General features: G+C 34.5%; 1 protein-coding gene across 1 annotated transcript in view; it reads right to left on the bottom strand.

Annotated features, from left to right (window-relative positions):
• The window catches only part of LOC129742642 (uncharacterized), a 124966-nt gene that overhangs the window by 69616 nt on the left and 30067 nt on the right, over window positions 1-25283 (bottom strand). The window lies entirely within an intron of this gene.

Below are 25283 nucleotides of genomic sequence, written 5' to 3'. Positions count from 1 at the left end.
CATTTTTGTCATTTTTGTCATTTTTGTCATTTTTGTCATTTTTGTCATTTTTGTCATTTTTGTCATTTTTGTCATTTTTGTCATTTTTGTCATTTTTGTCATTTTTGTCATTTTTGTCATTTTTGTCATTGTTGTCATTTTTGTCATTTTTGTCATTTTTGTCATTTTTGTCATTTTTGTCATTTTTGTCATTTTTGTCATTTTTGTCATTTTTGTCATTTTTGTCATTTTTGTCATTTTTGTCATTTTTGTCATTTTTGTCATTTTTGTCATTTTTGTCATTTTTGTCATTTTTGTCATTTTTGTCATTTTTGTCATTTTTGTCATTTTTGTCATTTTTGTCATTTTTGTCATTTTTGTCATTTTTGTCATTTTTGTCATTTTTGTCATTTTTGTCATTTTTGTCATTTTTGTCATTTTTGTCATTTTTGTCATTTTTGTCATTTTTGTCATTTTTGTCATTTTTGTCATTTTTGTCATTTTTGTCATTTTTGTCATTTTTGTCATTTTTGTCATTTTTGTCATTTTTGTCATTTTTGTCATTGTTGTCATTTTTGTCATTTTTGTCATTTTTGTCATTTTTGTCATTTTTGTCATTTTTGTCATTTTTGTCATTTTTGTCATTTTTGTCATTTTTGTCATTTTTGTCATTTTTGTCATTTTTGTCATTTTTGTCATTTTTGTCATTTTTGTCATTTTTGTCATTTTTGTCATTTTTGTCATTTTTGTCATTTTTGTCATTTTTGTCATTTTTGTCATTTTTGTCATTTTTGTCATTTTTGTCATTTTTGTCATTTTTGTCATTTTTGTCATTTTTGTCATTTTTGTCATTTTTGTCATTTTTGTAATTTTTGTAATTTTTGTCTATGCTAATTTTGTTTATGGGAATTCGTTCGACAAAGCCTCTATTCTCATGTGAGGCATCCTGTAACTACCTACCGGGAGTTTAGAAGCATTTTATTTAGAAAGTAGTCTCTTTAATGCACATACGACCTTTTGGCTCCCTGAGCTCCATATGTAAGACCATTCAAAGCCTACTTAACAGTCCTTTTATAAACCAGCGAAAATCAAGCAAATATCATCAAATGTCTTCTACTTGTCACATGTAGGTATCTTTAACGAACGCAAACCATATCTGATAAAGTCACGTTCAGTCAAGCTGATTAATCCAATAAATCAACAAATAAATATGTAGGTATTGTTCCTAGAATATATTAATTCACATCGTATGCGGATGAAAATCTTTAGCAAATCGTTGATCTTTCGTTGCAATAAATCATATCTGCTGCCTACTCCCATGGAATGAAATCCTCTCTGCTAAGAAATCCTCAAAGCCTAATCGAAAATGAAGACCTGCCGAGATGCAGAAGAGGTAAATTAAAAGGAACAGAAATCATACGTGATAAACATGTGAATGTTACAAGCAACAGATAAAGGTAAGCAACATGGCTGGAATGAAAAAAAGTTTAGGCTGCGAGAAATGAAAAGAATCCCCAGCCTTAATCTCAAAACACCTGTTTGAAACCACTTGGTGGCTGCTGCGTGTTTCCGTTTTTGCTGGGGGAGTTAAGTTAAAAAGGGATTGTGCAACAATTACGTCTGACAGTTTCTGACATTTTTATAGAATCGCTTTTTTTCGCACAGAAATATAATCAATTTGGTTAAAAATAGATGTGATGAAAGATCAAACTCAAAACCAACATCTAGATTACGTAATCCGTGAATGGTCCCCTGAAGGTGATGAAATTCCTCAGGGCAATAAAAGTGCGGTCTTCTAAGTTCGTGTGCATTTTTCTATGTCAAAATAGCTCCCCAGTGGATGGAATATTTGGTGTAACCGAATCCCCCTGCTACTCGAAATAGGAACCACGAGCAAGATGTGGAGGCGACTTCAAGAGCTTGGGCTTTAGAGTTTTTTATTTCTTAGGAAAAATTGAACATTGAAGTGAAAAAAAGCCTAAATCTAGGAAATTGTGCTAATAAAAGTAATGTTAAAGGGCGGATGAACTTGATCAACCGACTTTAAATTCGACATAGCTCCGAGAAAATTCGATGCAATGATGAATATGTATTTAAACAAATTTTCATTCTGTCAACTGAAAGGTTTCTTTTCTAAAAACGTTCAAGTGAGACTAAATTTACAATAAAGCAACTGAAGGTTATAATGAAGTTGTAAATTATTTTCAATTGAATATCCACCATATAGGAGTTCTTTTTTGAGGAAGGGTTGATGAAATTTTAATTTACTCAAAATTAAATATTGCTCAAAGTTATCCGACAGCATGTAGTGAAGTATATTCGTTACGAAAAATGAACAACTGATGCATAGAAGTTTCCAAAATTTACCCATGAAGATAAGATGGATTGGTTTCATCCTTCGACAAATAGAGGCATAAAATTCCATTGCCAATTTTTCCAATTTCCTTTCAACAAGCGTACATCGCTCTCTACAAGTGTTATTGTATCGTTTCCGATATCGATAGAGAAAGGAAAAAAAACTCATCATCATCGAAGACCACTTTTATGTTGACTAGGAGAGCAGCTTCCGGTGAAACAAGAAACCCTCAAATAATCCCACTCAGCCTTGCTTGGTGAAGGTGAAAATTTCATGCATGAGGACATCCGTACCTACAACAATAACTACACATGTGTGCGGTCTTGTCAATCGACTGCAAACAAATATTCGAACGTACGAAAGCGTGAAGCCACATCAACATTTCATTTAGTTCAGTTACTCATGTAGATACTGTAGGTACCCACTTCTAGAGAATGGTTGTCAAAAATGGTTTTACTCTCCCATTCAGGTGTAGGTTTGTACTACCGTTTCTTTCGGGAACAATCTCGAAAAAAAAGTTTATTATAACATGAATGGAACAAAATTTAAAAAAAAGAACAAGTGTAAGTTGTTTAACTAGGAAATAAAATATCATTTTGCAATAGAATATATTTTTCAATAATTTTTCCTCAAGTTCGGGTTACATAAAAAGTATGATAATTTTTTTTATTTGCTTGAAAAATCGCAACAGGTATTGATATGTCAAGTGTTCGACAACTTTTTTTAAATTATGTTTCCCTTCTATTCCTACTATTTATTGCCGATGAAAGCTTTTTTTTTAAATAATTCCATCCCTATTCCATTGGAATTCTTGTCTACCTTTTTTCCAATTATCAAGAGCATCAAAAGCCCCCCTGTTTGTAAACTCATCACTCGAGCATAACAAATAAATGCATATTTCAGCGGTGCTTCGTAGTTCGAGCAAGTGAAACTAATAAAAATTCTATTAACTAAACAATCTGGGCCTAATAACTATACTTCGAAATTGGACACTGTAGAGTATCAAGTTGGAAAAAAAATTACGAGACAGAAACAACTTTTACAATATCAAACAATCAGTCATGATCCAAACTTCATTAAATTTGTTGCTTGTGCAAACTGAAATAGATAAATCCTACTTATTAAGGCTGTTCTATAGGCAGGGTGGCAGCCAAATTGATCATGTCGAATTTCATAAACCGACCATATACATTTTGTAGATTGGCCCAAAAAACTGACCCGTGAAAAGTTTCAATCAATCAATTAGACTTGATTTAGGGGTGCCCCAAAGCGTTCATGGTTTGATTTTTTTACCTTCAAAATCATCTAAGGGGGGCCAAGGGAAATCAAAATATTCAAGTTTGTTTTCCGAAAAGTCCGTCCCAGGAAGTCGATTTTTGGCCAAAATTTATTTTCGAACTTTAAAGACACCAGTTTTCGTCGTATCATGCATTCCTCAGTCATTTGCTTCAAAATTAAAATTTCGATTTTTCCGATTTCCTTAGGTCCCCCATAGGTGAATTTTGAAACCCTCAAGTCGATTTTTGACCAAAACATTTTTTTAGATAACACCATATCTTTGCATTTTAAAATCATTGAAATTAAAATTTAGATATTTCCAATCGTGCACAAATGGTGTACTTTTTCCAACATTTAGCTGAGCCAGTTGGCGAAAATGAAAGAAGTGAGAATTGGAGGCGGAAACCGGGTCCGGTGGACAAAACTTTGGACCGGAAATTCATGTGTGCTTAAGCCAGTTCACATACCACGTGGACAACTTAGGGGGGGAGGGGGGTATGGAAATGTTCACACTTGTCCACGGAGAGGGGGGTAGGGGTTTGGGTCATGTCCACCTGGACAAACGTACTTTCAAAATATTTTCTAAAGGTGAATAAATATTAAGATGTTTAAATCAAAATCTTAAAATGGTATACCTTTCCAGTTTAAGTTGAAACAATAAGTAGCTACTTGAAAGCAAGTGATAAATATCGCGAGTCTGGTAACCCAGGCGTACTGGGTTCGATTCCCGGTATCGGCAAGAAAAAACTTTTGGGTTCGAATCCCATAAGTTGCCGACAGGTAAGATGTGTTTCATTGTATAAATAATTATATACATGGCCGTAGGAACGGGGGGGGTTTTGGGGGTTAAACCCCCCCCATGAGGGTTCATCAAAAGCTAGCGAGGTGTTCTACTCTTCACTCAAAATTTGTTTTATTTTCTTTAAATTTTAATGATGGAGTAGGATTGTTCGATAGTAACAATCTTGACTCCGAACTGATGTCAAAACCTCAAAAACTAATAACAGCTTCAGAATTCGGCTACAGTTTTTCAAAATTTTCTCACTTATTGATAGTAATTCATTTCTGAATGCTAAATTTTAAATAAGATTTAACTCATTTCAGAGATTCTGGTTCCTTATAATCAAAATCGAAATTGTATTTGTGTTTTCATATTTCGGATTATGTATCCGATTTTGGATTGAAAATTGAAATGAAAAGCTGTGTTTGAAATCGTCGTTTTAATTTGGTTTGGTTTTTACAAAATAATTTTTTCTACAAAAATCGTTTTTACAAAAAATTTACTCATAATTTTCGAAACTCATACGCATTATATAGTTAATATTTTTCCGAATATGATGGAAAAGAAACTTTGAAATCATATGCAAAGTTAAAAAATAACAAAGCTTCAAAATGGCTATAAAGACTAATCATTCGAATTTTTTATTTTTATTTAGATTTGCAAGTCGGATTAAAAATACACAATTGGAATGAAGAATAATCTATAAAACCCAAAACATCCGAACTATAATTATGGATTCATGATTGAGGACCATGACATTTATTTAAACTCTTGGGCCATATTTCTAAATTGAGAAACCGTTGTACATGTACGTATTTTAGAAAACGTATTGAAATTCCGAAACAGATTAAAAAATCAAATTTTGAATTCTGGTTTTAAATTCAGATTCAGATTAAGCTCGTAGATGCGTTCCACAATCAAAATAAATAATTATCAAAATGACTATTTCGGCCAAGAATTTAAATTGCAAGTGATCGCAGGCTTATAATTCTGAATGTTGTTCGATTTTAAAATTTAATCAAAATCAGTTTGTTGGTACAATTCAACCGAAAATGACAAAAATTAAGTGGAATTTGAGTTCATTTCGCAAGTTTTCACTTATGAAAAACTTATTCAAAGAAACCACAAATAAATTCACAAAATTGATTTTTAATAGAAATTAATTGATGATGACACATGTATCTTCTCTTAAAGAAATTGTAGGAAATTCCGTATGGTTTGGCTTATTGTTCCACATTATTAATATTGCAGTTTTTTCAAGAACCAAATTTAAGGCCACATTTTTCACCTAGAATAGAGTTTGCATATTCGGAAACCAATTATCAAAATATTGAAAACGCATATTTATTTCGTCAATCAGTTGTAGACTACGTTTACAATTTGCTCATACAAAAATTGTCTTAACCACTATTTTGTAAATGTCTTCTGTTTAACACTTTTCTTATTGCAGCTCTGGACATGGTTATGTCAATATGTACACAATATTGATTATAAGTTTTCATCATTTGGTTTACAGGTTTGTTGCTGGCGTACATGGTTCGTTGAGACTCAGCTTGAAATAAGTTTCTGGTTCTTAGTATGCGTGAGGGTGTGTAAAAGTTCAAGTTTTCTAACAAGTATTCTGATTTTACACGTTGGGAGATAATATCGTTAACAAAGGAAATCATAGCAACGTCTCTTCGTTTTTCAAGCGTTTCAATATTGATTAACATGCATCGTGCTTCATATGATGGAAGAATTAAAGTGGAACTCCAGCCCAGCTTTCTTAGTGCAAACAGTAGAAATTGTTTTTGAACCGATTCTATTCTTGTAACATGAGTGGGCTGATACGGGCACCAAACTACACTACAATATTCGAGTATAGATCTTACATACGATATGAAAAGTGTTTTTATTGTATAAGGGTCCTTAAAGTGATAACAGAATCTTTTGATAAACCCTAACATACTGAAAGCTTTATTAATAATCGTGTTAAAATGTTCAATAAAAGTTAGTTTGGTGTCCAGTATTACACCTAGGTCCCTAATTTTGTTACATCTTTCAATCTGCTGCTGCCCTAAAGTTAAATTAAAATCATGATGGTTCAGTTTTCTAGAGTAAGATATAATGTTGCACTTTTTAATATTGAGATCTAGCAGACTTTTTGCACACCAAGTGTAAAAAATATCAATATCATCCTGAAAATGCTGTAAATCCATTCTGTTACGTATCTCCATGTACAGTTTCATATCGTCGGCATAAATGAGTACTTTGACGCTATTTAATACTAAATTGACATCGTCTACAAAAATTATAAATAACAAGGGGCCCAAGTGAGATCCTTGTGGAACACCAGAAGTGACCTGTATTTCTGTCGAGATTTTTCCTTTAAAACGGACTACCTGCGTTCGATCCGACAAAAATTCGCATTAATTAGCATAAATGCTATTCGAACGGCAAAATTAGAATCTTTAACTTTTAATGTGTAGAAAAAAAATTATTATAAGTTTTAATGTGGAAAGTTGGATTTCTTCTAAGGATTTTTTCGAAATTGAGGGCTTTCTTAAAAAAAACTTATTGTAAGTTCAAATCAAATTAGCTAAATCAAGCTGGCCAGATTACCCCGGCTCAGTTGCACAAATTTTGTTGAAAAATATTCTGATTTTGTCCGGATACATTCACATTTAGGGAAATCAAATAGAAAAATCGAATTGCATCGTTAAAATTATGAACTTTGTCGCCCGAAAATGAAATTTTTCAATCTATTAAAAAAATAGAATAAACGATTTTTTGGGGGTTCGAAATACAATTCAACATCTGGTAATGGTTTTCGATGCAAAAATGATACATTTTTTTCTCCATATTTTTGATGAATCGTTCTTAGATTTTTATCAAATTTTCCTAGGCAGTGTCCGGATTTTGGTTTAAAAATTTGGAAATAGAATGCCCGATTTTTGCCAGGCTTTAAATAAAATTGCCCAGATTTACCCGGCCCGGATACTTGAGGGAGAACTTTTGCAATCTTAAGCTAAGCTCTCCAGGTTTTTAAGCAAATTTTAAGACTTCAACCTAAGTTTCCTATTTTGTCACTAAAGGATTCTTTATACAAATCCTAATCATCATTTGAAAGATTTAGGGATGGATTTTCAAAAGTTTCTATTTAACACTAAAAACTATTTTTGATAAAGAACTTAAACATGAATAATCAAATAGTATTTAAAAATATTTTTTTTTAGTTCATACATTGTTTGAGAAAAAAGTCATAGAAAAAAATCGGTCACCAAACCCCCCCCTCCCCCCCCCCCATGAGTCAGTTCTTCCTACGGCCCTGATTATATATTTCAGAGGGAATGCATCTGGGGTTAATCTGAAGAGACTATTGCAAGCGGAGTGGATTGCCAACCATTGTAGGTCTCTGAAGGTTGGATGCCTTCTCTCGACGAACCATCGGCCGTGGAAGCCTGAGAAGCAATTCGAAGGCCAAGCCACACAGACATAGGCTGGACCTTGCTACCGATGGGGGAACCATACATACATACATACATACTTGAAAGCAAGTGATAAATATGATAATTAGAAAATTTAAAATTTATTTTTTTTTGTATCAGGATATTCTTATTCGGTTTTACAAAATCAGCCATTTCTATAACAAAAAGTCAAAAAGTGGTGTTTTCTAACTGTCAAATTATGAGTATTAAAAAAAAACTTTTTCACATGTGTCCACGTGGACATCCGTGGAGGGGGGTAGGGGTGAGCCAAATGTCCACGCTTGTACACGGAGGGGGAGGAGGGGGTCGAAAATCTCATTTTTCTGTCCACGTGGTATCTGAACGGCCCCTAAGGAGACTGCCTCAGTTCGGGTGTGGTCAAAAAAGTGGTATCGTGCTAAGGAGAGATTGCGCCTAAAGACATATAAGAAGCAGAAGAAGCCAAAGTGGAGTCAAAAACACCAAGAACTCGTAAATTATATGATCATCAGTTGTCTGGAAAATCGGTGTGCATTATCATCGACGACGAAACCTATTGCAAGTTGTACATATTACCAAACGCTTCCGGGGGATCAGTATTATACTGTTCGGGATGGACAAGTGTTAACGAGATGGATACATTAACTTTTAGCGGAAAACTCAGTGAAAATTTCATGGTGCATCCATGTGCAAATGTTTATCTCAATCAGATGTAAAGGGCGAACACGAAATTATGGCGACACATTCAACAGGGCCATTGGGTGAAAATCAACCAAATTTTGCACACTTTCTCCTTGATGTGTATTGTTTACATGCTGTCAAACTCGAAGTCGTGTTTTTCGATTCAACGAAAATGGAGGTGAACCAACGTGAGTCGAGAGAACAAATTCTTTTCAAACACCTGGATATTCCTGACCTATCACATCGGCAGTTGGAAAAAAAATGTTGAACGTTCACCATTCAACCGTCTCCAGAGTGTTAAAGCGGTTCCAGGAGTGGTTGACGTTGGACCACGGCAAAGGAGCTTGAAGAAAACCGGGACTGGAGAACGAAAAGACGGAGGGAAAGGTGAAACGGATGACAAAAGCAAATCCCAACGTCTCAAGCCGTTATTTGGCTAAAAAGATCGGCATGTCGCAGAGCTACGTCCAGAATGCAAAGAAGAGAGCTGGACTTCCCAAACCGCGATGAGCGGCAACACTCGACGGCTTAAACTCGAGCACGGAAGCTCTACGAGAAGATGCTGACAAAATATGGCTGCTGTGTGCTGGACGACGAAACGTATATAAAAGCCGATTTCAAGCGAATTCCAGGATTGGAGTTTTTCGCCGGCAAGAGCAAGTTTGATGTGGACGACAAATTCACGAAGAAGAAAATGTCGAAGTTCGCCTCCAAATGTCTCGTTTGGCAGGCCATCTGCTCTTGCGGACTTAGAAGTGAGCCTTTCGTCGTGACGAAGGGCACAGTAAATGGCGAGATCTACAAATCTGAGTGCCTCGAGAAGCGCCTTTTGCCGTTCTTGGCTGTTAATTTGGCCAGATTTGGCATCATGCCACTATTCTAAAAGTGCCCTGGAGTGGTATGAGGCCAATTCTACCCATTTTGTTCCAAAAGACATGCACCCGCCAAACTGTCCGGAGCTGCGCCCAGTGGAACAGTACTGGGCAATAATGAAGCGGAAACTTCGGAAGAGCAAGAAGACAGTCAAAAATGAGACGAACATGTTAAGAAAATGGAAAAAAAACTTAGAAACTGGTACTGGATGACACTGTAAAGACTTTGATGAAGCGAAAATGCGTTCAATTTTACACTCAATGCTCCATCGATTAACTTCTCTTTTGATTCTTGAAGTAAATATATGTATATAATTATTCTGAAATTTTGGTTTGATTCTGAAAATTATTAGAAAATTGGCAAGACATTTTCGGTGTCGCAATAATTTCGCGTTCGCCTTTTATAACAATATTGATATCGCTGAAACAGTTTTTGTTTTGTATGCACGAACCCTTTCAAAAGAGTCCATTTTCAAATCTGAAAACATTTTTCATCCTTTCTGATCCTAAAGAGCACCCATGCAAAATTTCAGCTTTCTAGATTTTAAGACGGCTGAGCCTATTGATTACAAACACACAAAAAAAACTAACGGCAATAGCTCTTTTCATATACCGTGGTCATCTGATGACGTGAGCCGGAGTTCGGAAGGATGCCACTCGGCAATTGTTGACTGGACTAGTACCATGCTTATAAATAGAACCATCTATGCAAGCTTGGGAGGACTTACAATCAAAGCCACTCCAACAAAGGGATGTCCCCAAGGTGGGGTTCTATCACCGTTGTTGTGGTCATTGATCGTGGACGACCTCCTAAACAAACTTGTATCTATGGGTTTCGAAGTTATTGGCTTTGCAGACGACGTAGTAATAATAGTTCGGGGAAAATATGAGAATGTGTTGTCAAACAGAATGCAATCTGCACTTAACCTTCCAAAGCCGTTCGCTAAATATCCGTTTCGAGGAAATTTCAGTTGTGGTTTGATTTCGTTCTCCTGGCTATAAATATTAACCGATTTTGATGATGCTATATTCATTGTGTAGGTAATTTATTCTAATTACTCAACATTTAAAAAGAAAGTCGATATGTTTTTCCAGATTATCATAAACTGGTTCAAAAAGAAAAAAGTCAGAAAAATCAATTTTATTTTTAAAATACTCATAACTTTTGACAGCTTTAATGTATTTAAGTGTTTTGTTGATTTTTGAAATCGACAAGAATCCATCTATCCGACAATGTATAGATATGTTGGGGTCCAATGAAAGTTTTGACCGCTATCTAAGATCTTCCGGTAGAAAAAAATCTTACTTTAAAAAAACGACTTTCAGTTTTGACTTTGCATAGCTGTATTTCATTTTCCAATGAACCGATTTTCAAAACAATAATTTTAGTTTTTTGTCGTTAATTTGATCATCATTTTCATAGAACATACTTGGTCTGTTAAAATTTACAGTTCTTCAGTATATTGGAATGATGTAAAGATATTTGAAATGAGCGCTTCGGGTCATATTGACCCGAACAGCTTTGGAGGGTTAACTACGCACTATTCTGGTGCAGGGAAGAGGGACTGAACATTAACCCTTCCAAAACTACTGTGATAGCATTCACTACGAGACGAAAAACTGCACTAAAACCACTAACATTAGACGGGGAAGTGCTAAACTTCGAATCACAGGTGAAATATTTAGGCATCATACTAGATTCAAAGCTATTATAGAATCCGCAGATAGAGCATGTAATAGCCAAGGCTACAATAGCTCTATGGGTTTGCCTCAAAGGAGTAGGGAAAAAATGGGGACTAAGGCCGAAAATTATCCATTGGATATTTACAGCTATAATAAGACCCAAAATCTCGTATGCTTCTTTAGTGTGGTGGACCAAAACTGTGCAAGCTACGGCCCGGAAGAAACTAGCGAAGCTTCAAAGAATAGCAACCCTAGCTATAACTGGCGCTATGCGAAGCACATCAAACGAGGCTCTGAATGCACTACTAAATATACTGCCACTACATCAATTTATTGAGTTAGAGGCAGAACGTAGTGCCTTGAGACTCTCCAAAAACAAAACTCTCTATGAGGGGGATCTTACAGGACACCTTAAAATCCTAAAGATATTTAAAATAAACTCACGATGACTGGATGGAACCCGTTTTCAACCTAGACATACCATACAATGTAACTATCAATAATAGGGACGTGTGGGAGTCAGGTGGACCTGCGGTTCCTTCCGGATCAATAAAATTCTTTACTGATGGGTCTAAAATGGATAATAGAACTGGGGCAGGGGTGTTCGGACCTAGACTCAGGATCTCAATTCCTATGGGAAACTGGCCAACAGTATTCCAAGCAGAAGTTCAAGCAATTTTAGAGTGCACTTTAGCCTGTTTGAAAAGAGGATACAGGTACACAAGTATCTATATATTCTCTGATAGTCAGGCCGCTCTTCGAGCACTAAGTACCTTCACATGTTACTCCAAGCTAGTATGGGAGTGTATTGTTGCACTAAGAAACCTGGCCATACGGAACAGAGTATTTTTATTCTGGGTTCCAGGCCACTGCGGTATCCTAGGGAACGAAGAAGCAGACCAGCTAGCTAGGGAAGGATCTCAGGGCCTGTTAATTGGACCTGAACCTTTCTGCGGAGTATCTAGGAGTGCCTTGAATATGGAACTCAAGAACTGGGAAAGCACCACTATTGTCTCCAACTGGAGAACAGCAGAGGGAGCAACTCAGGCGAAAAGATTCATTGAACCAAGCGCACGACTCTCCAAAAACATGTTGAACTTAAGTAAGCACGAGTTAAGTACTTACACTGGTCTATTGACAGGACACTGTCCAACAAAACAGCATCTCAATAGGATAAACATTATTCAAAACGACGACTGTCGGTTCTGCGGGTTCGAAAAAGAAACTGCAGAGCATCTCTTATGCAACTGCTGCGCCCTCCTTAAGAGGAGAGAGCGTGTTCTTGGGGCAAAGTTAATAAGCGCCCAAGACATATGGTTGCATATCAGCCCTAAGAAGGTTATATCATACATCTTTGATATCATACCCGATTGGGATAAAATGCTTAGTCAGCAATCAACTGTCACTTCAACCCATAGTGCAGGTGAGCCTGATAGCATACAGTAACGCGGGGTAATTACCACAATAGATCAACTACTGGTCGCAGTGGGCTCTCCCCTACAAGGAAAAAAAAAAACGGCAATAGCTCTTTATATGTAGGGGAGAATGAGGATACTTGATCCCTGGGGATACTTCCGGTTATTTTTCAAATGTTGAACTTGGTTTGAATTTATTTAAGGGGGGAGCAGGGTCTAACACTTTCAAAAAATCGATTTTTTTTATTTTTTTATTTTCGTATTGTAAAACATTTCAAGAATGTTGTGTCAAATTTTCAAGTCAATCGAAGCAAAACTGAAGAAGTTATAGGCCTTTATCTCCTCTTATCTAATACTGCAAGAGAGAGAGCAGAAACTTCAAACGCGTTTTTCTCGAAAGCACAATTTGAAAGTCCGTGGACATCGTCATTTGAAAACTACTTATCCGATTCTTTTCAAATTTGGAGCATATTTTCTACATATAAAATACCAAACCCCAACGATTTTGTTTTTTTTTATACTTTGGGGAGATTTTACAGATAAAAAATGGCGGATTTTTTCGTGAAAAATCGTAGTTTTTCCTTCAAACAGCCACAAAAATTAAAAAAAAAAAAATTTAGTTAAATAAAATCGTTGGGGTCCAGAAAAACATCTATTAAAAATAATTTGCTCTGATTTTTTGACTTCAGATGATTCTGTGCTGAGATACAGTGTCCACCGCAAATCCTGTTTTTTAAAAGGCATCTTCGAACGTGCTCCGTCACCGGCTCATTTTTCAATATTTTTCTACGAAAAAAATACTAAATGTTCTTTTAACAATGCTTTGTATAATGCAAAAAATTTGAATACATTTGTTTGAACGATAGCTCTAAAAAATCGTGAAAATTGTGTTTTTTTTTTGCCCGTTAGACCTTACTCACCCCTTAAGAAAATGTCACTCGAAGATCTTTTTTATATCACTTCAAAATGTTTCCTACATGATAAAATCATAGATAAGGTATTTATTGCAATATATCAATCGTTAAAGTATTATATGAACTAAATAATGCTATATTTTCAAAGCAATAGTAAATGCTCATTTTTTTAGGCTATGTGTTAAATTGATCTCAGCACGAAATTACTTATACTCATTAATTAACTAATATTCATCCAATAAGGCTGAAACAAATTTCAAATCCTTCTTTTGTTACTTCGAGTTGATACAATTTATTAGAATTTCGTATGATTTCTACTCTGCACTGCATCTTCATAAATCCAAGCAAAAAAGTTCTGATGTTTCAAGTCAACGTTTCTGTTATCAAACTAACTGAATTTCTAGGAGCTTTGGGAGCTACGAGTCGAAATCTCATTAAGCTTGATCACAGAAGATTATTAAAAAAAATTCATACTCCTAACCGTTTCACTTTGCTTAAATGATTTGAATTTGCTTCAACGTCTGAATCCTTCGTTATCCACCTTCATTAGTCAATTGCTCGCCTCCACATTTAATCGCTTGTTCTGATGGATGATTTTCTTAAGAATACTAAGCATAAGCTGGCACAGATCAGAGAAAGAGCGTAAGAAAAGCATAAGTAGGTAGGTACTCTTGCATGTGTTTTGACGGGATTCGGAAAATGATGAATGACGCATCTTTGGCATCCTCCGAATAACACCTCCACCTTCAATCAATGATCCCCTGGCCCTGGCCCTGGCCCTAGCCCCCTGACTCACCCCAAACACATGTTAGCAATCCATAAACGGAAGTATCAATCTGTTCGACAAATATTTGTTCGTGATTAGATGGCCTATCCCGTAATCTCGGACAAGTGCCATAAGTCGTCAGTGATCCGTCATAGCACTGTGCCTCCAACCGAAGAAGAAAGTCTGAAGGCAGACGCAGCGGTTTGAAGCCCAACTAATCGAAGTGGCTTACTCGTGTTCAGGCTTGTTTTTTTTTTCAAATAAAAATTTAAGGTTTTGGAAAACATTTAATTAAAAAAAACCCGCAAAATAAAGAAAATTATGAGCATCATAAAAAAACCCAAATCCCCTTAAAAAGTCGCTGTCCATCCTTAAATTACAATTGCAACCACTACGAATAGCCCTTATCTTCGTATGTATCCATCAAGAAGGGTCATTCAGGTATAATATCTTCGGCGTGCTTCTTCCTCAGGGGAAACAGCTGACAGGTCGACGAATTTCCCTCGCAAATTTAAGCGACGGTTACAAAAGACTTGTTTGATTGGCCTTCTGACGCGCGGAATTTCTGTTCAAAGTATAGACAGCAAAAACCAAGAGGGAAACCGAAAAAAAGCAAAAGTTGAAGCTCTACTTTTCGTAGGAAATGTAGCACATACCTTAGGTCTTCCGAGGGAATGTTTGCCTTTCCGGGGTTTCGCCCCTATCAAACAAACCAATAACAATCGCCATCTGATGCGATAAAGTTTGGCTGGGGCGCCAAAGATCAATGGCCACACACACCAGTTTCAAGGTTCCAAGGGACTGTGTTGGAATGAAGGACAAAAAAGAAGAAGTCGACCGGGGGAAACCATAACATAACCGAAAAATGCCCCGCACAAAGTTGACATACTTTATCAATTTAAAAGCCTGGTCAAAATGATAAAGGTATGTTTAGGCTGAGCAGACGGTGAAGATAAATAAACCACGAGAGCGTTTTCTGCGTCAAAACGAGTAGATTTACTGGGTAATTGTTCAGTCTTCAAAGGGGTCTCACGCAATCAAGCCACCTCGAAGAAATTGATAATTTAAATTTTTTTTAATGGTTATTTTGAAAAATTTATGCTGGAACAAATAACAATATCTTCTTTCAACCCCTATCCCTTCCCCCCCCCCCCCCCCCTGCGAAATTTCCAAAAAATCAGAAGGGGGAAATAAATAAAAATTGAAGTGTTTAATGTAAATTTCGGAAAAAAATTACGGAAAAATATTACAAGATCAAAAAACAAGTTTTGGAAGATGTGAGTTATTTGCCCTTTTGAATTCTTGATTTTATTGAATTTTTCGATGAAAAATTAGTTAATTTATAGGTTTTCTGCAATGCATGCAATTTTGTTGCGAGAGAGAAACGAACACAAACACATACAGGATGAACAATGAAACATGATGTTTCCTCGAAGAGATTCCTTTTTTCTTAACTCTAAGCGTACATCTTTCGAGGATATGATGGCTAGCATCTTACAAATGCTAAAACCACCAACCCTCCGAAAGTGTACTATGTATGCCGTGACCGGGATTCGATCTCATACCCCTTAACTTAGAAGCCTTGAAGGCTATCCTCTACGCCACGGGCGGCGGCAAATTTATTTGATTTGAAATTTGTTCCGGCCTTATTTTCATTTTTCATCGTTTGCTAATACTTACACTAGAATCTAAAACTACGGAAACATGAAAATTACCTTTTTATAAGATCTAGATCTTCTAATCCTGTTAAAAACTAGTTTGTTTTGACTTTTTAAAACTCAATCATTGAAAGACATGGTTTGTACATAATTTTGCAAAAGGGCAATAATGCCTGAACAAGTATCAAATTTTTCTGTTGTCACCCCTTCGATTTTTTTTAAATCTAGAAGGGGGAATAAAAGAAATTGATAGTTTTTTCGAAAGTCAAACAGTTGGAAGACCGGAAGCTAAACTTATAAAAGACGAGAATTGTATTACCTTTTGCATTGAAGATTTTTTCAATTTTTTCGATCTAAAATAACTCGATTTCCCAACCACCCAACTCCAAGTGACAAAAGAAGGGCCCTAAGAGCACCTGCAACGGTTCAGGCGTAAATATTGGTTTTAAGTATACCAGTTTTAGCACAATTTCAAATTTTAGAATCGGCTAAAACACCCACTCCCCACCGGTGTAGGAGCAAATTTAAAACGGAAACACTTTCATTGCAGACACTCAATAATTGAGAAGAAAAAAACCATTTTATTAGAAAAATTGCATAAGTTTTGAGTTTTACGGTTAATTGTCTTAAAATTAATTCTACGAATATTCTTTTCGACAGAACAATGATTTCAACTATTCTACCAGGATTTCATTAATTTAAAAGCAAAAATGACTACACAACGAGGAAAATAGGTCAATTGAAACAATTCTTCAATTAATTCAATCAAATTGCTTTGAATCAATGGAAAAAGGTTTTGTTGAAATGAAATGAAAAAGCAATTTTTTTTTCAAGTTATTGCTGACATTGATAAAGGAAACGAGAAATGTTCATCCCAAAGTCAAAGGAAATTTTCCTTTGATTTGTCGACATTTTTGTTTGACAAAGCTTGTTTCACTATTTGTAAATTTATGTATGGATACAGAAAAATATGCTGATATTGACGAAAACTCCGAGCAATCCATACGATACTAAAAATCTCTCAATATCTCGAATAAAACAAAAATTATAGAACAAACCAGAGTTGCAAGATTTCAGATAATCATTTGAAATTGATACTCACCGTGATGAGTATCAATTAAGCAGCACAATGAATTTCGTTGTGATGCTCAAAGCTTTCGATGTCAAACGAAATTCACTGAGCATCACATCTAGAAAAAAAATCAGAAATCCAGAATCCCATTAGAGAAATCTTCAGCTATATTCCCCACTTTTTCCCCTACTATTTTTTGACGATAGTTAAATTTGTAACGAATCTATGGAATATTTGAATGTATCATATAATGTGATTAGCTTTTCACACTAGCGACACGCCAAGTTGAACGACTCCAAACGCTTTGATATAAAGAAAATAAGAGCGCTTTAATGATTGGAGTTTATTGAAACTTTTTTTAAACGAAAGTGTTAAAGCTCGTGGTACCTATGTTTTAAAAAGTGTATATGTACACAACACACTACCTTAAAAATGTTGAGAACAACACTTTAATTTTATAATATTATTTGCAAATACGGCGCTTTGGTACTAAACAATTTATAACATAATTTCATAGTCAAGACGACTTAAATAAAAAAATATAAAATTCAGTCGTTGACGTTTTGTTGGTTTTCAAAAATAAAAGCAATAACATAATCGAACATTTCTAATCGATTTTCTGGCTATTTGAAATCAGTAAAATATGCTTAGTTAGCTAAGCATAGAATACATTAATAGAAAAATCGATATTTGTTTTAACTCTCAAGGGCTGAATTTTTTACAAAAAAAAGGTCAAAACTCAGATTTTTTTAGGTTTTTTTGTATTTTCTCGGCTGTTGCCATACAAAAAAAAAACATATGTTGAACTGTAATATGATCACAGTCATCAAATTTCATGCGGTCATTTCTTCAGAGCATGTTGTGTACGAGTGAAGGATATCTAAATTTGGAAATATTAATAAAGATCATATATTCTAACAAATTCATCAATATATTCAGAATTAAAACCTACTTTTTTATATCAACTAAATGAAAAAATAGAAGCCGTGATGTCAGTGATAAGCTGTCCTTTGTTTCAACTTTTATTTAATTCTTTTTTCAAACCATCTTTTTTTAAACGTACTTGGTCCTTGACATCCCTTCTCTGTTCCAAACTACTCATTGGTAGTGCAATTTTCTGCCGAATTTTTGACAGTAATAGTCACTTAGAGACTGAAAAAGATCCGGAACAACCGTAGAGAAAACCAATTTTCGAAACCAATCTTAACATTCCCGATTTCACAAAAACCACTTCAAAATGATGTACTAGGCTGTGAATGATCAATTAACAGTCTAAACTAGCCATTTTTAATAAAATTGAACAGTGTTTTTTCCAAGGGTTTCACGAATTTCTTTTGAAGGGATTTTTAAACGTATTCAAAAATCGTTAAAAAAAAATCCAGCTATGATAATAAAAGAACAATTCATCTCTGATGCATGTGTCTAAAAGCTCATAAGATAATGATCAAAAAATTAGAAGTAAGGCCGCTTAACAAAAGAAGCAATTTTACAATGGCACATTATTATTTCTGTCATATTCTTTTTTCTATTAAGAATTCTATAAATCTTCTGGAAACGCTCTTAATAGAATAAGTGAATTTATCGGACATTAGATAGGCTGGTATAAATCATATCCTACTTTTTGGAGCAACGATCATGTTTTCTACTTCAGAAATTTCCCACAGGGAATTTCAAACATCACGTGAGTCGAGATCATATTTGAAAAAGATCTGTGAACCGGTGCAAATAAAACCGGCTTTCCTTCTCTTGAAAAAGAAAATCGTTAAAATGCATAAAAATCATTAAGATGTCTTTTTTAAATTGAAATAAAAAAGATTAACCATAAGGATAGAAGCTACAAACCGCCGCTTTCATTCGAATGGGAAAATTTTGATATTTCTTTATTACTTTTTATTTGGTTGATAAATGCTTTTCACTTGTTGTCGATTCCAGCCGGTTGCATAAGCTGGGATGCCATGCGTTTTAATTGGAATGGTTATTCGTTGGTAACAATCTTTTTTTAATTTTTATATTTTAAAATTTAATTTGTTTGGAAGATTAAGAAACAATTTTCTTCATTTATATTAAAACTCTACATAGCTACCTATAAATTTCAACTTCGTTTTTAAGGTTGTCGCTACAAGTAAAAGCAAAGCATAGCTCGAATGCTATAAATAAAATCGTAAAACTTTTTTCTGCAAAATTGACAAAAAATCTTTCGGTAATTCAAAGATACTAAATTAGTAAAATTAGGGCCCGGTGGATCCTTATAATTTTAGTTCTGAATTTTAATGTTTCCCAGCTTAGTTGTCTTTGCGGTACTTTTTGTGTTAATATTTATAATAATCAAATATTTAGCAATTCAGATTTTGCTATATTTTTTTATAGTTTCTTGTAATGCCAGAAGATTTGAGATGTTTTTTTCTGGCAAGCACATTAAGCCATTGGGGGTTTTTTGAAGAATTTTGAGCCCAATTTCAATGTTTGCGGTTGTTTTCCATGATTGCAAAACTTTGCATCAACGTTTTTAAGAGATTTAAAAGTACATTACTGTAGGAAATACAATTTCATATCTTGCATGTCTTAAATCCTCTGAATACGAGCGATATTTGGTCATAAAAATTCTGTAAAACCTTCATTAAACTTAGACACAAATATAATAATCAGATTCTTACAAGTCATGATAATACATTCTTCAGAAAGATGTTTTAAAATCAAAACTATCATTCACAATCAACGTTAACGTTTCACACTGAGATTCAAAAAGGAAGAACCTCACTCGATAAAATATTAACTGAACGAGATTTCGCAACTTTGCTTAAGACATAAATAAAAAAAACAAATTCTTATCATCAACCTGATTGTACTGAGCTTTTAATAGTATGTTCTCTATAAAAATGTTTAAAAAAAGTTTAACTGGCCTATAACATTCATCAAGTATAACTGACAGTTTTTAAAAAGTCGTGGTATGTTCAGCTTTTTCTGAACTATAAAACTTGTTTCATTGTTCAAGAGCTTGCACAAATATTATTCCATGGCATCTCTGCCTTCCAAAAAGTAGTTTTTCTGCTCGTGATTCTCAGTCTGAGAAAGCGTTGACATTCAAGACAAGAACCGTTTGTGATACTCACGATGAGATTACCTAGCATCACACTGAGATTCAAAAAGGGAAAATCTCACTCAAAAAAATCTCAATCTCATGAGATTTCGCAACCTTGGAACAAACACAAAACATTTATTTTACCTCATCGAAAAAGTATTAAAATTTTCTTTTCGTTTATTTTTTTTTCAAATTTTAAAACGCTGACTCCATTCACTAATTCGTCGAGCCCAAATGAAAAACTATTTATTTAATTATATTAAATCGAGAAAAATGTGACATCTATTATTTATACTTGATATGGTTTTTATTAACATCTATTCTCAATTTATGTTACGTATAGGGTGGTTGAAGCGAAAAAAAACATTCAAATAATATCTCAAAAAGAAACTATTATCACACCAAATGTTACCCAAACATGTGTGAAAGAAATCATTGTTGGCTGAAATTTTCTCACCGTGAACTAAATCGGTCTGTCGTATATTTTGAAATTTTGTTCCAAATTTGCATGAATATGGAACAAAGGCGTATAACTGTTGGGAATTTTGAAATCGATAACTGTGCTAAAACAGCAATATACGCCACCGGTGCCAGCCGAAATGTTTTAGCGTGGTCGAAAACCGTGTTTTGCATCTACCGTTGGGACAGCCCTAAGGGCCTAAGTAAAATAATCCTTAAATTTTATATCGACTAAGTACAATTGTTATAAAAATAGGCGTCTGGTCATCTTGGCATGTTTTTTCTAATAAAAAGATAAATTGCGCAGCCGATTCAAAGTTTGCTTTGAATGATGAGTTTTCTTTACATTTACGACCGTCAGAAATTGGCAATTATGAAGAGTAACATGACAACTGTTTGAGTCTCCATCTTATAGTTGAAAAATTGATGCTTAATTATGCACGATTATGAGCTTGAACGTTATTAGACGTCATAAACATAAAAAAGTAAAAAAAAATATTTCGACGAAAATCGTCCTTCTGTAACAAAAAAAAACAGCTCTCTGTTTTGCCTATTTTATAAATTATTGCACGTGTAAAGAAATATGATAGAGATAAGCATTTTTTTTTACTATTTGATATCAGTAACAATAATTGATTCGGGACAACATGGAAAAAAAATTATTACACTGAACCCAAATCCACTCTTAAAATACACATGATTTTTCACTTAAAAACAAGGATCCAGTGATTTTCTTCCATTCAAGTGCGACATATACATTTCACTTGGCAGTCACTTAAATTTCAAGTGAATTCATCCACATTCACTTCAGTCGTCACTTGAATTTGAAGTGAGAAAAAATATTCACTTCCCCATCACTTGAATTCCAAGTGAATGTCGGGTCGGTTGTGTTTATTTTCAGAGTTAAAAATGGAAAATTCTAAAGAGCAGCGTTTAAAGCTTATGCTGGATTTGGATTTTCCCAATTCTTTACTATGCGATTTTGGCGGTAGTTTGTGTTAAACGTGATGTGAGGATAAGTTATTTAAAGGTGTTATCATGTTTCAGCTTGTGGGTTGGACTGACAGATTTTCTGGTTTGCAGCAGGGAAGATTTAGAAGTCGCACTATCCGCAGTAATCGATCTGCCTTGGGATTACGATGGAATTTCCCAATCAATAAATTTATGGCGAAAGCGTAATGTAAGTATTTGAAATCGAAGTGGTGTTCTATAAATGTTCTTTTTTATTTAAAAAACGCGTGAGATAATTAACTAGAAACTTACTTAGAAACTCAGATAAATTTCATTCGAATTTCCTAGTTTAATTCACTTGACCGGTCACTTAAGTGAATTCACTTGACCCATCACTTAAAATTCAAATGAAATTACGTATGGCGAGAATTCACTACAGATGTCACTTATTTTTTAAGTGAAAATTATTTTTGGTGTAGCAATAAATGAATAAAAAAATAGAAATAGAAATTGAGAAAACATAAAGTATAGTTACACAGTACTCGCTCGGTAATCGTATACTGTTTTTTAAGAAGCGGGGATAAAGCCGCAATAGCTGGTTACCTATTTAGAACCATTCTACCGTAGGCACCTCCTCACTATTTTTTTTTTTTTTCATAATTTGCAATATTTGATTTCAACATTATATCTTTTCTTACTACGACATAAAAAAGGGGTTGAGGTTAGGGTGTCCTACACGAGGTTTCCCGACCGGGAATTTTCGGGAATAGTAAAAATCGAAAATTCACGAATCCCGGGAACGCTTTAAAATCCCGGAAATTCCCGAAGCCAATAAAAAATATTCTAAATTTCTAAAAATTTACACGATCCTTATTGAAAAAAATGAATCAGTTTGAGCAAGAAAAATCGTAATTCTACCTTGATGTATGGCTTAGGGCTAAACTTTTTTTTCTATAATCGAGTTAATACACTGAATTTGAAAAAAAGTATTTTTGTTCAAAAATATAGTGTAAAGGTGAGAAACTACAAGAATCTATAAAACCCAACAATTTCAATAAGAAACGCTGCACTATTATTTTATTTTATTTTTAATTAAATTTGATTTATTTTCTGCATATCCTTCATCTCATCCCTACAGTTATTTATTTATTTATTTATTTCGCCAAACATTGTAGGCTACATATATAATAACTTAAAGCTAGGAATTACAATTTTCAAATAGGCTTAATAATAATGATTTTTCATTTTTCTTTACATTTACAAAGTCAGGTTCTTCGGTGCCTGTTAAGATACGGACCTTAATGTGTTAACAAAGGCAAGTTGTAATATTTTTTTTTTCAAAACTAGGTGTTGGAATAAAAAGGGACAAAGGTTGTTGATTAAACTTAAAACATATCCTACTAACATCCCTTCATGTTTCCCCCGTTGACTACAAGGACATGGCCAGCGCCGTTATTGATCTTAGCAACCATTGGCGAAGTAGAACTCGTTCTACTTAGCCACGATCATGGAATTGAAAATTCCTAAGTTGAACAAAGCCTGATAAAAATATGTTATCTAAAATCTTTTTCAATTGTTGGTGTATAAACATTTCTACACAGCATTTCGAATTCAATAATTAAAGGTAGATATGAGTAGCCAACCAAACTAAGCAAAGCTAATTAACGATTAACTAAAGAATTTGAAATCTGCACATTTTGTCCATTTTATGTCGAAATATAGCACGGAAAATCTTTGAAATCTCTCGTTATTTATTTTTGCGGCCATATTGTGATAAAAATATAGCAAAATATAAACTTAGTTAGATTTCATTGGTATCAATGAAATAAATCATTTATCAGCCCAGTTTTGTAAATATTAGCTTGAATATTTAAACAAAACAAGGTTTAAAGAAATAAAATAATTTATTTGTTAAGTTTTTCTTATATTTTCATTCATGACTTTTGATATAAGAAACTAAAAACTTTTTGATTAATTGAAATAAATATTCGAATCAGCTCAAATTTAGCTGACATAGTGAGTTTTTGACCATTTTGTCGGCTCAATTTAAGACACCAAAAAATTCAATGCGAAATGACTATAAATAAGTAAAGAACATGGAATTTAAATAAGTTAGCTAACAGTTTGAATAAACTGTATATGAAAACAACAGTGCTGTTCCACTAAATAGCCTATAATATATATAATCTAAAGTCCGACAAGGGTAATATCTTTCTAGAAAACATCGCATTTCTAAAGTTATAAGAATATGACTGATCAACTTGAAATTTTGAACCAATTCTAAGCTGCCGGAAATATTAATATCAAGTCTCTAGAACACGGATTTGTGCTAACATGACGTCACTTCTGCAAAAAAAATTGTTTTCTTAATCGTCGTCTCGTCACGTTTGTTTTTCTTGTATAACTTTCGAACAGCAAGCAACAAAAGATCAAAAAGGAATGCGTCGGATAGGAAATTTGAAATGCTTTAAAATATGTATAGTATGTGAGGTTTTATTGAAAAACTGAGTGAAAATCATGTCAAAAATCATCACGTTACGCTAAATATATGCAATAGATAGTCAAATTATGCAGCAACTCTACAATAAAAGAGCCACACGCGGATCGTGAGCTGTAAATTGCTTTTCTATGTATGGTCGATGGAGAAAACTTTTTCAAAAATTAGCACAGGACGCACCTAACTTTTTTTGCACATTCTTTATTTGATACGGCCCATACCTTGAGGCTTTAAGGAACCAAAGAGCACTTCACTTAAAAAAAACACTTATTTTTATATGTAAAACAGAGAGTCACACCAGTCAACCATATCGAAATAGATTAGAAATAGCTCGCAATGCCGACAGAGTAATTATTCGTGAATTTCTTGTACCAAGAAGCCTAATCTCCTTGATCCTTAAATAGCATAAATGCGATATTTCTCATTACCCAGTAACAGTTTCAGCATCAGAAAGACTTTTCGTCGCTGTAAGCAAAAACAAATCTCTCATATTCAAAAGAATTTCTAAACGATACTTTTCCTTTCTTCGTCACAAACCTAAATTGGATAAGTGAATCCCCGGCACAAAACTTGAAACAAACTTTAAGTAAACACACTGGCTTTCCTTTCCGTTTTTGTGTGTCTTCCTCTCGTTTTCAACTTCCAACGGTTTTGTGGACTAACTGATGTTCAGTTATGTTTGCCGAAACTCTTCCCGCGCATTTCCCCTAGGGACGAATCATCAGCATCATCCTCAATTGCATCAACAGCCGACATGCTGCCTGCCTGGGCCACTCCATCATTGTTGTTCCCGTTAGTTGGCCAAACTTCCTAAGTAACCACCCACCTCCGCCTCGACTGCTGGCCGGATCTTGGGAACCACTCGAGAGTCCGAACGACCGGTCTGAGCTTGCCGCCCCCGTCAAATGGAGCGAGGACGACGACGAGGACTCGAAGAAAAGTAAACGCCCGCGGGCAAAGTTTATTACCTACACAAAGTCCGTGCAACTGGTCGCCGAAAAATTGTTCCTGACCTGACAAATGGGTAGGGTTAGTGGAAGCTGAGCTTGAGCGAGAATTTCCCGGAAAATTTTACACGTTTTCTGCGAATGGTCAAACAATTGTCCTAGTTGTACCGAATGCTTTACATTTGGAATGCTTAAAAGATACATATATACTTTTTGGCGATGGGATATGGAATTTCAAATTTATAATTTTCAGTGAAGATGTTGTATTTTTATAACACAACACAACACGACCACAAGGTTAACGTAGAATTACGGCAAACTGTTTCCCGATTTCAGGTCCTGAACCCACATTCTGATTAGAGATCTTTATTCAGGATTAAGTTCCTGATTCAACATTTTTGTCCTGGGTAATGATCTCGATTCTGACAACATTTCGGATTATTCAATGC

Source organism: Uranotaenia lowii, chromosome 2, assembly GCF_029784155.1.
Source record: "Uranotaenia lowii strain MFRU-FL chromosome 2, ASM2978415v1, whole genome shotgun sequence".
In the NCBI taxonomy this organism is placed as follows: Eukaryota; Metazoa; Arthropoda; class Insecta; order Diptera; family Culicidae; genus Uranotaenia; species Uranotaenia lowii.
The sequence above is the reverse complement of the archived record's forward strand: the minus strand, read 5'-3'. Positions and strand labels throughout refer to the sequence as shown.